This window comes from Medicago sativa, chromosome 8, assembly GCF_051527215.1.
Source record: "Medicago sativa cultivar Bolivia chromosome 8, Bolivia_mono, whole genome shotgun sequence".
Classification (NCBI taxonomy): Eukaryota; Viridiplantae; Streptophyta; class Magnoliopsida; order Fabales; family Fabaceae; genus Medicago; species Medicago sativa.
In genome coordinates, this window is record NC_140756.1 from 9,253,310 (window position 1) to 9,265,788 (window position 12,479).

Sequence of the window (12,479 nt, forward strand, 5' to 3'; positions counted from 1 at the left end):
TCCCTCTTTCATTGTTAGGTGAGGAACATGGACTTGTCTCCTGTCATGTGTCTTGAGCAACCGCCGTCTAGGTACCATGATCTTTGCTTTGGCACTCGCTCTTAGACATACCTGCATCATTGACCTTTTTAGATTTAGGTACCCATTGTTCTATGGGTCTGGAAGGTTAGTACTTAAGGCTTTACTCTTCACTTCTTGTACCTTGTCTTGTGAGTTGGGTTGCTTCGATTAACCATCACCTTAGGTTTTGGTACTTTAGAAGCAAGAATCGTCTTCTTCGAAACTTAGACTTCGAACCCCGGATTTTGGTTTCACCGGACTGCGAGGAATAGGTTACGATCTTTTCGGGATCCTAACCTTTGAAGTTTTGGAATCGAGATTTGATCATAGCCTTTGACTTAGAGTTCTTTGGCTTTGAAGTAATCTTAGCCTTAGAACTAGAAGCTTCGGTTCGATTGAACAACAGCTTTCCAACTCAGCCCCTTACGGTACAAAGAATGTTTTCAGACCTTCCTTGATGCATTCACAACAAGACTTTAGATTGGTTTTCTCCGGTTTCACTTACGGAAAACCAATTCCTCTCGCCATTGTTCTTGTAAATGCTATAAATCATAGAAGCCACTCGCTTCGTCAATGCCGATATAATGAAGTCTTCAAGAGCAATTTCATGATTACTTAAAGGTTTTTCATTACACTTTTCTTGTAGCTTCGACATAAGAACCTGAGCTGGTCTTCATATGTTTTACACATGAAGTCAAAGCCCCTAAGTCCCTGTTCGAAGCTTTCGGATCCAATAGAGTTGATTTTTGCCGTTGTACCAAATCGGCATATTTTTCTTTTAAATCCTTCAACTCATTGGTTCTTACTTCAAAATGTGTAAGAAGTTCTTTAAGTGACTCAACAAGTTCATCTCTCGGGAATTTTGGAATATACCTCATTTTCATCTTCGAGTCCGAATCCGATCCGGCACGAAGTTGCCGTTGCTACCAACCCAACAGCCTACCTTTGCATCTTCATCGGCTTCCTCTTTATCGGATCCGGATTCACTACCCAAATCATCCCGAGTTGCCATTAAACTCGCTTAATCTGCTTCTTGAATTTGCTTGGTTTGAATGTAGACCTCTTTGACTTGCCCTTTGACTTTTCTCTTTGAAGATCGGGGCATTCGCAATGAAGTGACACGGCTTCTTACGGTTGAAGCATCCCTTCGATCTTCTTTCCTTGAGCTTCGGAGTTACCCCTTACGGAGAGAAACTTTCGTTCTTCTTGGCCGGATATTGAAGTCTGTTTGAGAGCATGGCCATTTCAAGAAGCATTCGGTTCGAGTCCGAACTTGACCGTTCTTCCTCTTCGATTCAACCACTTTGAGAGCTTTTGATGACTTGCCTTTGGATGGAAGAGCTATTGATTTACTCTTCTTAGTAGACTCATGTTCATTAAGACTTAACTCTTGAACTTTGAGAGAACTAACAAGATCTTCGACACTTAAAGTGTTTAAATCTTTAGCTTCCTCAATGGCGGTCACTTTTGGTCTCCATCCGGCAGTAAGCTTCGAGTATCTTGCTTACATGATCGAAGCAACATAGCTCTTCTTTAGAATCTGTAGACCGAAACTAAGGTTTGAAACCTTGAGTACATCTCCTCAATAGTTTCATCATCCTTCATTTTGAATAACTCATGCCGATGTACAAGCGGGGAGAGCCTTTGCTTCTTTGACCTTCTTGCTCCCTTCATAATTTGAACAGAGAAGCAAACATAGCTTTAGCGAGTGGATTTGTCACTCATCTTCATGTACTCGCTTTGGGTATGGCGGTGACAAGAGCTCCTACGATAATATGATGCTTCTTGTAAAGTTTCCTCGGTTACGGAGTATGTTTCTTTCTATCCACGGCAGCTCCTTCTTCATCAAGGACCAAATCACCAACACCATCTTCCGAATATCCCATAATTCTTCATCTAGGCTCATGATGTAAGCTGTAAAAGTTGGTCTTCCACCAAGAGAACTCTTCGGCATCTCCATTGAACTTTGGAACTTTTCCAACACCGGTTTTCTTACTATCACTATAATCATGTGAGGCATGTTTATAGCTAGTATCACTAGAACCAGAACCATTAGGAGGAGGAGTAGTCATGTTTTTCTCGGATCTTTGATTGTTGCACGGTTAAGTGTTACACAACGAGACCAAGGCTCTAGATACCAATTGAAGGTGAGAAAAACACAAGAAGGGGGTTGAATTGTGTTTTGAAAAATTCTTCGTTTCTCTAAACAACCGAATACACCGATCGAAGCTAAGTGAGACGGCTTCGAAGTGATGATCAAAATCTAAATGCGGCGGAATAAAACAGAGAGAGAGAAGAAGAACGACACAAAGCAATTATACCGGTTCCTTCCACAATCCGGAAGTAGTCCGGTCCCCTTGCACTTCCAAGGAGATTTCACTATGAGTAATATCCGATTACAAATGCTCAAGCACACAAGCAAGAGACTTCCAATGCTCAAGCACACAAGCAAGAGACTTCCTTTGCTCAAGAACACAATCAAGAGACTTCTGCTCAAGCACAACCGCAAGAGACTTCCTAACTAAACAAAATTACACGAAAATTGTTTAAGGTTGAACACTTGATATACAATCGAGGTGCTCACAAAACAAATCGATACGGACTCAATGGACTTAAGAATTTCTAAGATATGACTTTGAGACACGAAATTCTAAGTGAATGCAGAACAATTTCAGCAGAGGTTTGGTACTTGTGAAAATCTTTGTGAGTCTTTCGTTCAGCGTTCTTGCATTACCAATTCTCTAGGTCTTCACTCCTTTATATAGAGGTGTGAAAGAGACGTTGTGAAATTGCCGGCACACCAAAGAGTCGTTGTTGAAGCTTGATCTTTCACCAATGATCTTTTGCTCGATTTGGTTGTTGTCCTATGAAGAACAAATTTGAAATCCATTCCTTATCCAAAGGAACATCTATGCGGCGAGACCGTATTCGGAGCCGTTTTCTTGTCTTGAAGTGCGGACACAAAACAGAGTAGTGGAGAACGTGGTTGTACAATTCGTACAAAGTACAATGTCAACGCTTTCGTCCAAATTGCAAACACACACCTTCAAACACCTTTGAAATGACCGTTGCAAGCTCCACTAATCCTTTGTTTGTGTTTTCGAATCCAATAGACAGCTTTTGCATTGATGATTCTTCAATTCTTGATTCTTTGCAAATCCGGTTGATATTCGGCTTACGGTGAAATGGCTTCGATGAGGCGGCTTCGATGATGCGGCTTCGATGATGCGGCTTCGATGAGATGACTTCGCGGCTTCGATGATGCGGCTTCGATGATGTGACTTCGGACCTCTTGTCTTCGGGAGCACTATTCTTCAGAGCAGCTTACTTCGGAGCGCTATTTCTTCAGGAGCGGCTTGACTTCGGGAGCGCTTTTTCTTCAGGAGCAAGTTGCCTTCGGGAGCGTCCAAGCTTCAAATTTTTGTTGTTTCCATAGCTCTTTATTTGCTCATTCAGAACCAATGATGATGTAACTTTATAATTATGGTCCCGTACACTTGAACAAATATTAGCTAATCCAATTTACAATTTTTAATACCTTGTTATCATCAAAACTCTTTAAGGTTTATTGTTAAACACATTTTGTTCCAACAAACATAACAATCAATTTAATTTTCCTTGTGTACTCTCTGGACAATGTCGACGTAAGGAAGGACAAAATCGTCTGTTTCGGTGAAGATGTATATCTTAAATCTCTATCTCTTCCATAATCTTTGCTGAAGTTATTGAATGAAAGCTTGAGAAGTACATTCTTAAAAACTACAAAATAAGCAAATTTGTGTATGGAAAGTTCGTCATTCGTCATTCTAATATTCTCAAAAATCTTCAACCGTTAAGGCTACGAATTCTTGCCCTCTGCGCAAGGAAATACTCTTCCTGAGCTCAATTTGCTGCAAGTACTTCCTCTGTTCCCCATCAAGTGCTTTAATAGGCCTTCATGCATGCTTTGACATTCAGCCAAAAAATATTGGCCATCACATGCATTGCATTATTGTAGTTAGAAGTGAATTATGAATTAGTTTTTATTCGAATTTTTCATGATAAAATAATTCTTGAAGAAAATCATGAAAGGCTCTGGATTATACAAGTATATCCAAATCCATAGTAGTTGTGCGCTTTTTACATTTCAATTGCCACATAAATATCTAGGAAAGTGATTAAAAGAATTGCACAAAACTACTCTGAAAAAAATATGCAAAATTTTGAATGGCATAGCTATTTTGCAGTGACATTCTATTTCTGCATAATTGATTGATACAATTTAGAATTGCTCCATTATTTCCTTTAAACAAAACACTAAGGAAAAAAATAGATGAGTGACCTAGCTAGTGGCCACTCACATGCACACAATGAGGAGGAAGGGTGGAAACTTTGGATCCAACCCAGACACCCGCATAAGATCTCACAAGCCAACCACTATGTTGTAACAACGGGGACAAATGTTAAAATAGTAGGAAGTTATGTGGAGTTAGTTAAGGTAGTTAGACTAGAGTTAGTAATCAACTATAGTTATTTGATAACTAAACTAGAGTTAGTAGCTTGGTTAGAAGTTAGTTAGAGTTAGTTACTCAAACTAATCTCTATATATAGGAACACCATTGTACACATTCATCATCTTTTAATCAAATCTATTCATTCCATAATGAGTTTCTTTGAGTATCTCCCGCATGAGTACTCTTATGCTTGCTCTCTTGCTTACATCTATGATCTTTCTCCCTATGATTCCATGATTTTCAACAACAAACACATACAAGAAAATGTTTTACATATGAGCCATGTAAAATAACAATGATAGTTAAAGAAAAATGAAGTGGGTTGCCCATGAGATTATATAAAGTGGAATGATTGATCTTTTTTCCTCATTCTTAAGGCCAAGTTGTGATGTTCGGACGCTGCAGAAGATCATACAAGTTTCTTTAATTTATTTACATGCTACAAACAAATCCGATCAAGCCGTTGTCGGAAGATTTTGATGAAATTAGTCATTTGAATATCCTCAAGAGCCAAACCAACCTGAATTCCACCTCCACCATCTCTACAATCGAAAGAGAAATAGAAATGGAAGATGACGAATCAAGATGAACTGCATCAAATTTTTTAGGCTTCCCCACCCGAAGTCGGTCTCATAAACATCAAATTTAGGTGAGCCAACAATCCCTACCACGGACTTAGCAGGTTTTGATAATTCACTATGATCGAAGTCCACCATTTAGCTCCTAACAAAGCATTAATTATCGCTCTTGAAATCTCTTATCTTCCTTTCGATACAATTTGCAGCCGCAACAATTCCATTTGTTCCAACTAACTCCACCCTCTTTACAACCACAATATTACCGGCAAGACAATTTCCAAAATAATTTTTGGGTAATGAAATTTCGGGATGATCACGACAATCTGCATGAAACACCAAGTAGCATAGATCATCACCATCCACAACAACACAACCACCTTTTCTTTGCTTCTCCGATTTTATCAAACAAAACCAAATCAAGGAACATGTTACAACAAAAGTTGACAACATATGTTTACGTAATGAAGTTTCTTTACAACTATGATCGGCGACCCATTTCTTGAGTTTTAGAACTTGTTCAAAGCTCAATACTAAAGTGATTTGAACCTTGTTAACATAATTATGAGGATCTTGCACGTGACCGGTGGATTTTGATATAACATCTTTTAGTTCTTGTAAGTAGGTGAGTTTAAGATTCTTTGGGTCTCTAACTCTATCTCTTTCATGTGAAGGAAGAAGATCAAGAAGCGAGAGAGTGTTCTAGAGATAACCATTACCGATGGTTTTGGCTTTGGAAACATATGACCAGAATTTCATGAATTGGTGAAGTGATTTTCCATCACTGCAACGTGGTTAAACGTGAGGCGGATAGCGAATCCAGAGTTAGGGTAGAATGGTGACTTGAATGGCCATTAGAGGGACGACGAGTGTGTCATTGCGTTCGGTATGAGGAGAAGGCACGCAAGTTCGTAAAAAAAGGGTGCAAATTTTTAACATCTTATGAAGACTACGAAATAAGGAGGTTGAAGTTTGTTGAGGATTCGGCGACGGTGAAGGAGAGAGAATCTCCATTGAGGTAGCATATATAAAGGGGACCATTTTCGGAATGTGAAGGAATTATGAGATTGGAAGAGTATTGGAAGAAGTGTTGGAGGGTAATGGAAAGAGAGTGTTTGGGAATGGGAAGTATTGTTTGGAGAAAGTGATGACTTGGATGAGGAAAGTGGTAGAAGAAGATATGTTTAATGGTTTTACAAAGCAAAACCATGGAATGTCCAAGAATGTGAGGGGAAGAATGGTTGGAGAGGGAACTAAACCAGGTGGTGGTGTGTCATACCCCATTTTGTGACCGTTTAAAATTTTTTACTCGTCTTTTTAAAGTCTAGGAATTTCGTCGTTTCGGACGAAATTTCACGAAGAGTTATTTTAAAATACCTCATTTGGTTTCCGAAAGGGACAGTTTTAAATTTTATTATATTTCTTTTTATTTCTTTTTATTTATTAGTTTTTATTTATTTTATTTTCAATTGTTTTTATTTATTTAAAGTTTTTTTCGATTTATGTTTTCTTTTTATTCATTTTATTTTTTGTTTTGTTCTTTTTATTAGTCCTTTAATCTTTTTAGTCCAAATGTCCAAAGTCCTTTAGGTCTAATTTTTGTCCAGCCCAAGTAAGGGCATTTTTGTCCTTTTCGGTGTCCAAGGACACCTGAGGGTGTCATTTTCACTTTGTGTACCATTCATTTTCGAACACCATGTACCCGCAATCAAACCCTAAAAACACAAGATAAATACCATCAATGATTGGCTCAATTTTTTTTTTTTGCCAACACATTATCTTCAAACCCTAATTTTCCAGATTTAACACCAATCATCAAGAACACATAAACCTTTCTAAAAATTCAACACAACAACACCAAAAACCTCAAGTTCATTCAAACATCATCAACATAATTCAAACACATGTACATAAAACAACAGCCAAATCAATTTTTGGCCATTAAAAGAAGTAGTAACGAGAAAACGAGAAGGTGGGGGAACGATTTACTTTCATTCCTTGCGTCTTTAACTCCGGAACTTGTAGATCTGAAATTTTCTTTGGTTTTTTTGTTAAAAAATGATTTCAAAAAGAGTATAAAAGTAGAAGGTGATAGTTATTTCTTCCTTCCAAGATCTAGATTATTATCAAAGGAACAAAATGAATGAAATGATAGAAATTCTCACCGATTATTGAAGTATTACACGGGTATATATACAAGTTCTAAGTCCTTTGTAACTAACTTCAACTAACAAATGAAGAACAAAGTACAAAGACTAAACTACCCTCTAACAATTACTTAGGTTGCAAGCTATCTACTTTCTCTTGCTTATTTTCCTCTATGTTTAATATCCCCCATAAGTTGGAGGTTGATAAATGTCTAGCAACCCCAACTTGGATAGGAGTGGATGAATTGGTTGAGGAAGCAGGGATTTGGTGAAAAAATCTGCAACTTGATCTTTTGAAGAAATAGGCGGCGGTTTGAACAAACCGGCTTGCAACTTTTCCCCGACTATATGACAATCAATCTCAAGATGTTTGGTGCGTTCATGGAAAACAGGGTTGGCAACAATGTAGATATCACTCTGGTTGTCACAATAGAGCACAGGTGGTTTGATGCATTGGACCTCCAAATCTTCGAGAAGGTAGGTAAGCCACTGCAATTCACATGAAGCGAGATGCAAGGGCTCTATATTCGGCCTACGAAGAGGACACGGAAACAGTGAGTTGCTTCTTGGTTCTCCATGAAATAAGAGAATGACCAAGAAAGAAGCATCGGCCGATATGGATCTTCTAGTGTCCTTGCATCCGGCCCGGTCAAGATCGGTGTACCCTTTGATTTGAAAGGATGAATTTCGGGAAAGAATAAGCCTTTACCGGGACAACCTTTCAAGTATCTCAACACTCTCATAGCAGCATTGTGATGAGTTTGAGTAGGGTTACTAAGAAATTGGCTTAGTTGCCGAGTAATGTAAGTGATATACGGTCCGGTTGTATTAAGATACAACAATCTACCAATCGGCCTTCTATAAGCGGGAATGTACGGAAAAGGAGGTGCGGTGTCATTGTGTAACTTGATAGAAGGATCGAAGGAGTAGACAATGGTTTAGCACCAAGTAAACCTGAATCATCTAATAAGTCAAGACAATACTTTCTCGACATAAAGAGATGCCGAAGTGGAATGAGCAACCTCAAGTCCCAAAAATACTTCGGTTGGCCAATATCTTTGATTTTGAAAGCATCATGAAGAACATTCTTGATCAAAGTAAACTCGAGAGAGAGTGTTACCGGCTAAAATAACATCATCAACATACACCAATAATACGGTGAAGGAGGAAGTGGTGCTTTTGATGAACATAGAAGCATCAATTTGCTTGTTTATAACCGTTGATAGAAGAATAGTGGTTAATTTCTCATACCACTTTCTACTAGCCTCGTTTGAGACCATACAAAGACTTGGTGAGTTTGTAGGCTTGGTTGGATTTAGAATGAGGAACACCAGGGGGTATTGTCATGTAAACATCTTCTTGTAACTCTCCATGCGAGAAAAGCATTATTTACATCAAGTTGATGTAAATGCCAATGATTAATGGAGGACAAAGCAATGATGAATACGACTATGGTGAGTTTAGCTACAGGTGAGTATGTATCAAAATAGTCTAACCCCTCAATCTGATTGTATCCTTTGGCAACCAATCTAGCTTTGTATCTCTCTATGGATTCATCGGCATTGTGCTTGATTTTGAAAATCCATCCGCACCCTATAGGTTTAACTTTGGAGGAATATCAACTATACGCCAAGTACCGATCTGTTCAAGAGCGGTAATTTCATTTTGCATGGCTTGCTTCCAACAATCATGTTTAATGGCCTCAATGTAGGTTTTAGGTTCAGTGTGAGTGGATATGGACAGAGAAAACAAGGAATGAGAGTTAGATAAATTTGCATAGGAATGATAATCGAAATAAGATATTTGCTAGTTAAATGATGTAGTGATTATGAGATGCGGAATGACAAACAAAATCATGTAAATATGCAGGTTTATGTTTAGTTCTAGTGGAGGTTCTAATAGGTGGAGGGTTAGGAGGAGTGATAAGAGGTAAAGAAGGAGAAACAGGTTCATCGGCAAAAGATGCCGGAGTTGGGGAAGATATGAAATATTGCCAATTGGAAGAAAATTGAGTGGGAGGTGAAATGTAAGGCAAAATTGACTCATGAAAGGTAACATTTCTAGAAATGAAGATTTCTTTGGTGTTTAAATCATAAAGAACAAACCCTTTAAAACCCGACTTGTATCCCAAGAAAACAGACTTTCTAGCTCTAGATTGCAACTTGGTTCTCCGTGAGCTTGAAGTGTGGAAGCATAACAGAGACAACCAAAGACTTTGAAGGAATTAACATCAGGTAAAGTATTGTAAAGGACTTGATAAGGGGACTGGTTTTTGAGGACAAAAGTTGGAACTCTATTAATAAGAAACACATCATGTAAAACGGCATAAGACCAAAAGAAATTAGGAAGTTTGGATTGGAAAAGGAGAGCTCTAGCAACATTCAAAATGTGTTGATGCTTCCTCTCAACTCTACCATTTTGTTGAGGAGTTTCAACACATGACCTTTGATGAATGATGCCATTAGAAGCATAAAAGGAAGACAAAAAGAATTCAGGTCCATTGTCCGACCCGATGATCTTTGGTGTGACATGAAATTGATTTTTAATGAAGTAAACAAAATTTTGAATATGAGATGGAACTTCAGATTTAGTTTTGAGCAGAATGATCCATAGAAATCTACTATGATCATCAACAATAGTCGAGAAAATATCTATGGCCATGTATGGAAACTTTAGCAATGGGACCCCAAATATCAAAATGGAGCAATTCAAAATTAGATGAAGCAATAGAGGTACTCAAAGTATAGGGTAATTTCTTTTGCTTAGCAAAATGACAAATGTCACAAGTGGATTTATTATCATTGTGAATAATGGGATACAATTGATGCATATGAGACAATCTTTGATTGGACAAATGTCCCAATCTAAAGTGCCACGGTGCTGAAGAAGGTATGTGAATATTAGAAGTACAAGAAACTGAATTACAAGATTGCAAGGAAATTTTATTGTAAGGAAACTTAGGAATACTACTAGAAGGTGAAGTATCGAGGCATTCTCAATCTATAAAGTCCATCACAGAGTTCACCCGAACCAATCATCTTCTCGTGATTTCACATCATGTATGGTGCATACATTGTTCACAAAATGGATTGCATAAGTCATGAGTTGAAGGATTCTAGAAACAGAAATTAAATTGACATGAAAATGAGGAGAATATAAGACATTGGGGATGTGTAAAGAAGGAGAAAAGAAGACAAGTACCGGCATAATGTACTAAAACAGATTGACCATTTGGTAAAGTAACATTGAGAGGTTTAATTTTGTAAAATGAGTGAAGTAATGATATAGAGGAACAAATGTGTTCATTAACACCTAAGTCTATAAGCCGGTAGGGTGATTTAACATGCAAGGAGCAGGAAAATATAGTGTTTATACTGCGAAGCCTTGGCGAGAAGATGAAGCGAGTGCGAAAGAACATGATTGGTGTTGGCTGAAGGAGTATTTGATGGTGGAGGGGTTAGGGATGATTGTTGGAGCAAGTTAACAAGATGAAGATAATGATCTTGAGTCAAACCAGTTTGAGAGATAGGTGAAGAACCTACGGCAACACCTTATGAATCGGGAACGGCCTACGAATTCACGGCATGAGTAGAAGGAGTTCCCTTGTTAGCATTAGGGAAACCATGTTTTTGATAGCGAGAAATCAACAATGTGATTTGTCTTATGGCAAAAAGGTGCAATATTTTGAGTTATTCTTTGAAGGATAAGAACCAGAATTAGGTTTGCCACGTCCAAAAGGTTTTCTTGCTTCGAAGCATTCACCAAAATGCTAGAATCTTTAATAGAAGGAGAAGTAATAATAGTGGAATTATTACTTTCTTCCCGAACAACAAGAGAGTATACTTTGTTGATAGAAGGAAGAGGCTCCATGAGTAAAACCTGAGTTTTTACAACTCCAAAGTTATCATTCAAACCAGTTAAAAACTTGAATTACTTGATCCTCCAAACGAAAATTGCGAGCGAGATCTCATAGATTCACAACGACATGGATGAGGACAGGTGCACATAGGCATAGGACGATGTGAATTGAGTTCTTCCCAAAGAGACTTCAACTCGGTGAAGTATTCAAGAACAGATTTGGTACCTTGTTTCAAGTTGTTGATAGCAATGTGTAAAGAGGCAATTCGATTCTATCAACCTTAGAGAAACATTCTTGAAGCTCAATCCATACATCAATCGCATATTCATCGAATACAATAGTACGAGCAATTTGTGCGAAACGAGTTCAAAATCCAAGAGTGGATCAGGTAGTTACAACGATCCCAAGCACTATGATTCAAATCATCAATAGGAGAAATTGGAATAGATCCATCAATGAAGGAAAGCTTGTTCTTCGCGCCTAAAGCACGCTTCATAGAACGATGCCAAGCGAGGTAGTTAGAACCATCAAGAAGAGGTGTAACTAACACAGAGCTTGGACTTTCACTAGGATGCACATAGTATGGAGAATTCGTGTACTGGTTGAGGAGCAACCGGTGCTTGACGAGGAGGCATGATGAAGAAGAAGCAAGAAATGTGAAATCGTAGAAACCGCAGTATGATCGTAAGAAAACGAAGAAGAACGATCAAAGAGGAAAAAATGAAGAACGAAGAATCTTAAAGTGAAATTGAGATGAAATCGAGAAGAAACGAAGAAGAATCAAGAAGATTCTGCAAAAGAATCAACGAAAACGAAGAAGGTGAAAAGCTTGAGCTTGTGCATCAATGGCGGAAGCTTGTAATCGAATCGTAACAAACTCCTCTCAAGAAGAGAGAGTAAATGCGATACCATATTATCAAAGGAACAAAATGAATGAAATGATAGAAATTCTCATTGATTATTGAAGTATTACACCGGTATATATACAAGTTCTAATGAGTCCTTTGTAACTAACTTCAACTAACAAATGAAGAACAAAGTACAAAGACTAAACTTCCCTCTAACAATTACTTGGGCTGCAAGCTATCTACTTTCTCTTGCTTATTTTCCTCTATGTTTAATATAGATCTTGAGATTTTGTTTTACCGAAAACCGACTTTGGATCCGAAAAGAGCATCGAAAAGGATGTTTGAATCTTTGAAATGTTTTTTAAACGGAGGTGGTTTAGTGCTCCGAAACGGCGGCGCCACCCTTATTGCTCACCGGCCACCGCGTCGGAGAGAAGGAGGGTGGTTGCTTTGACAGACCAAATAGAGAAGAAAGAGGTAGAGAGAGAAAGACAAAG

At 38.2% G+C, this 12,479-nt stretch overlaps 1 pseudogene; it reads right to left on the minus strand.

Annotated features, from left to right (window-relative positions):
- Nucleotides 1–4,992: 4,992 nt before the first annotated feature.
- On the minus strand, nt 4,993–6,700 carry LOC146896734 (anthocyanin 5-aromatic acyltransferase-like; annotated as a pseudogene).
- Nucleotides 6,701–12,479: the final 5,779 nt, after the last annotated feature.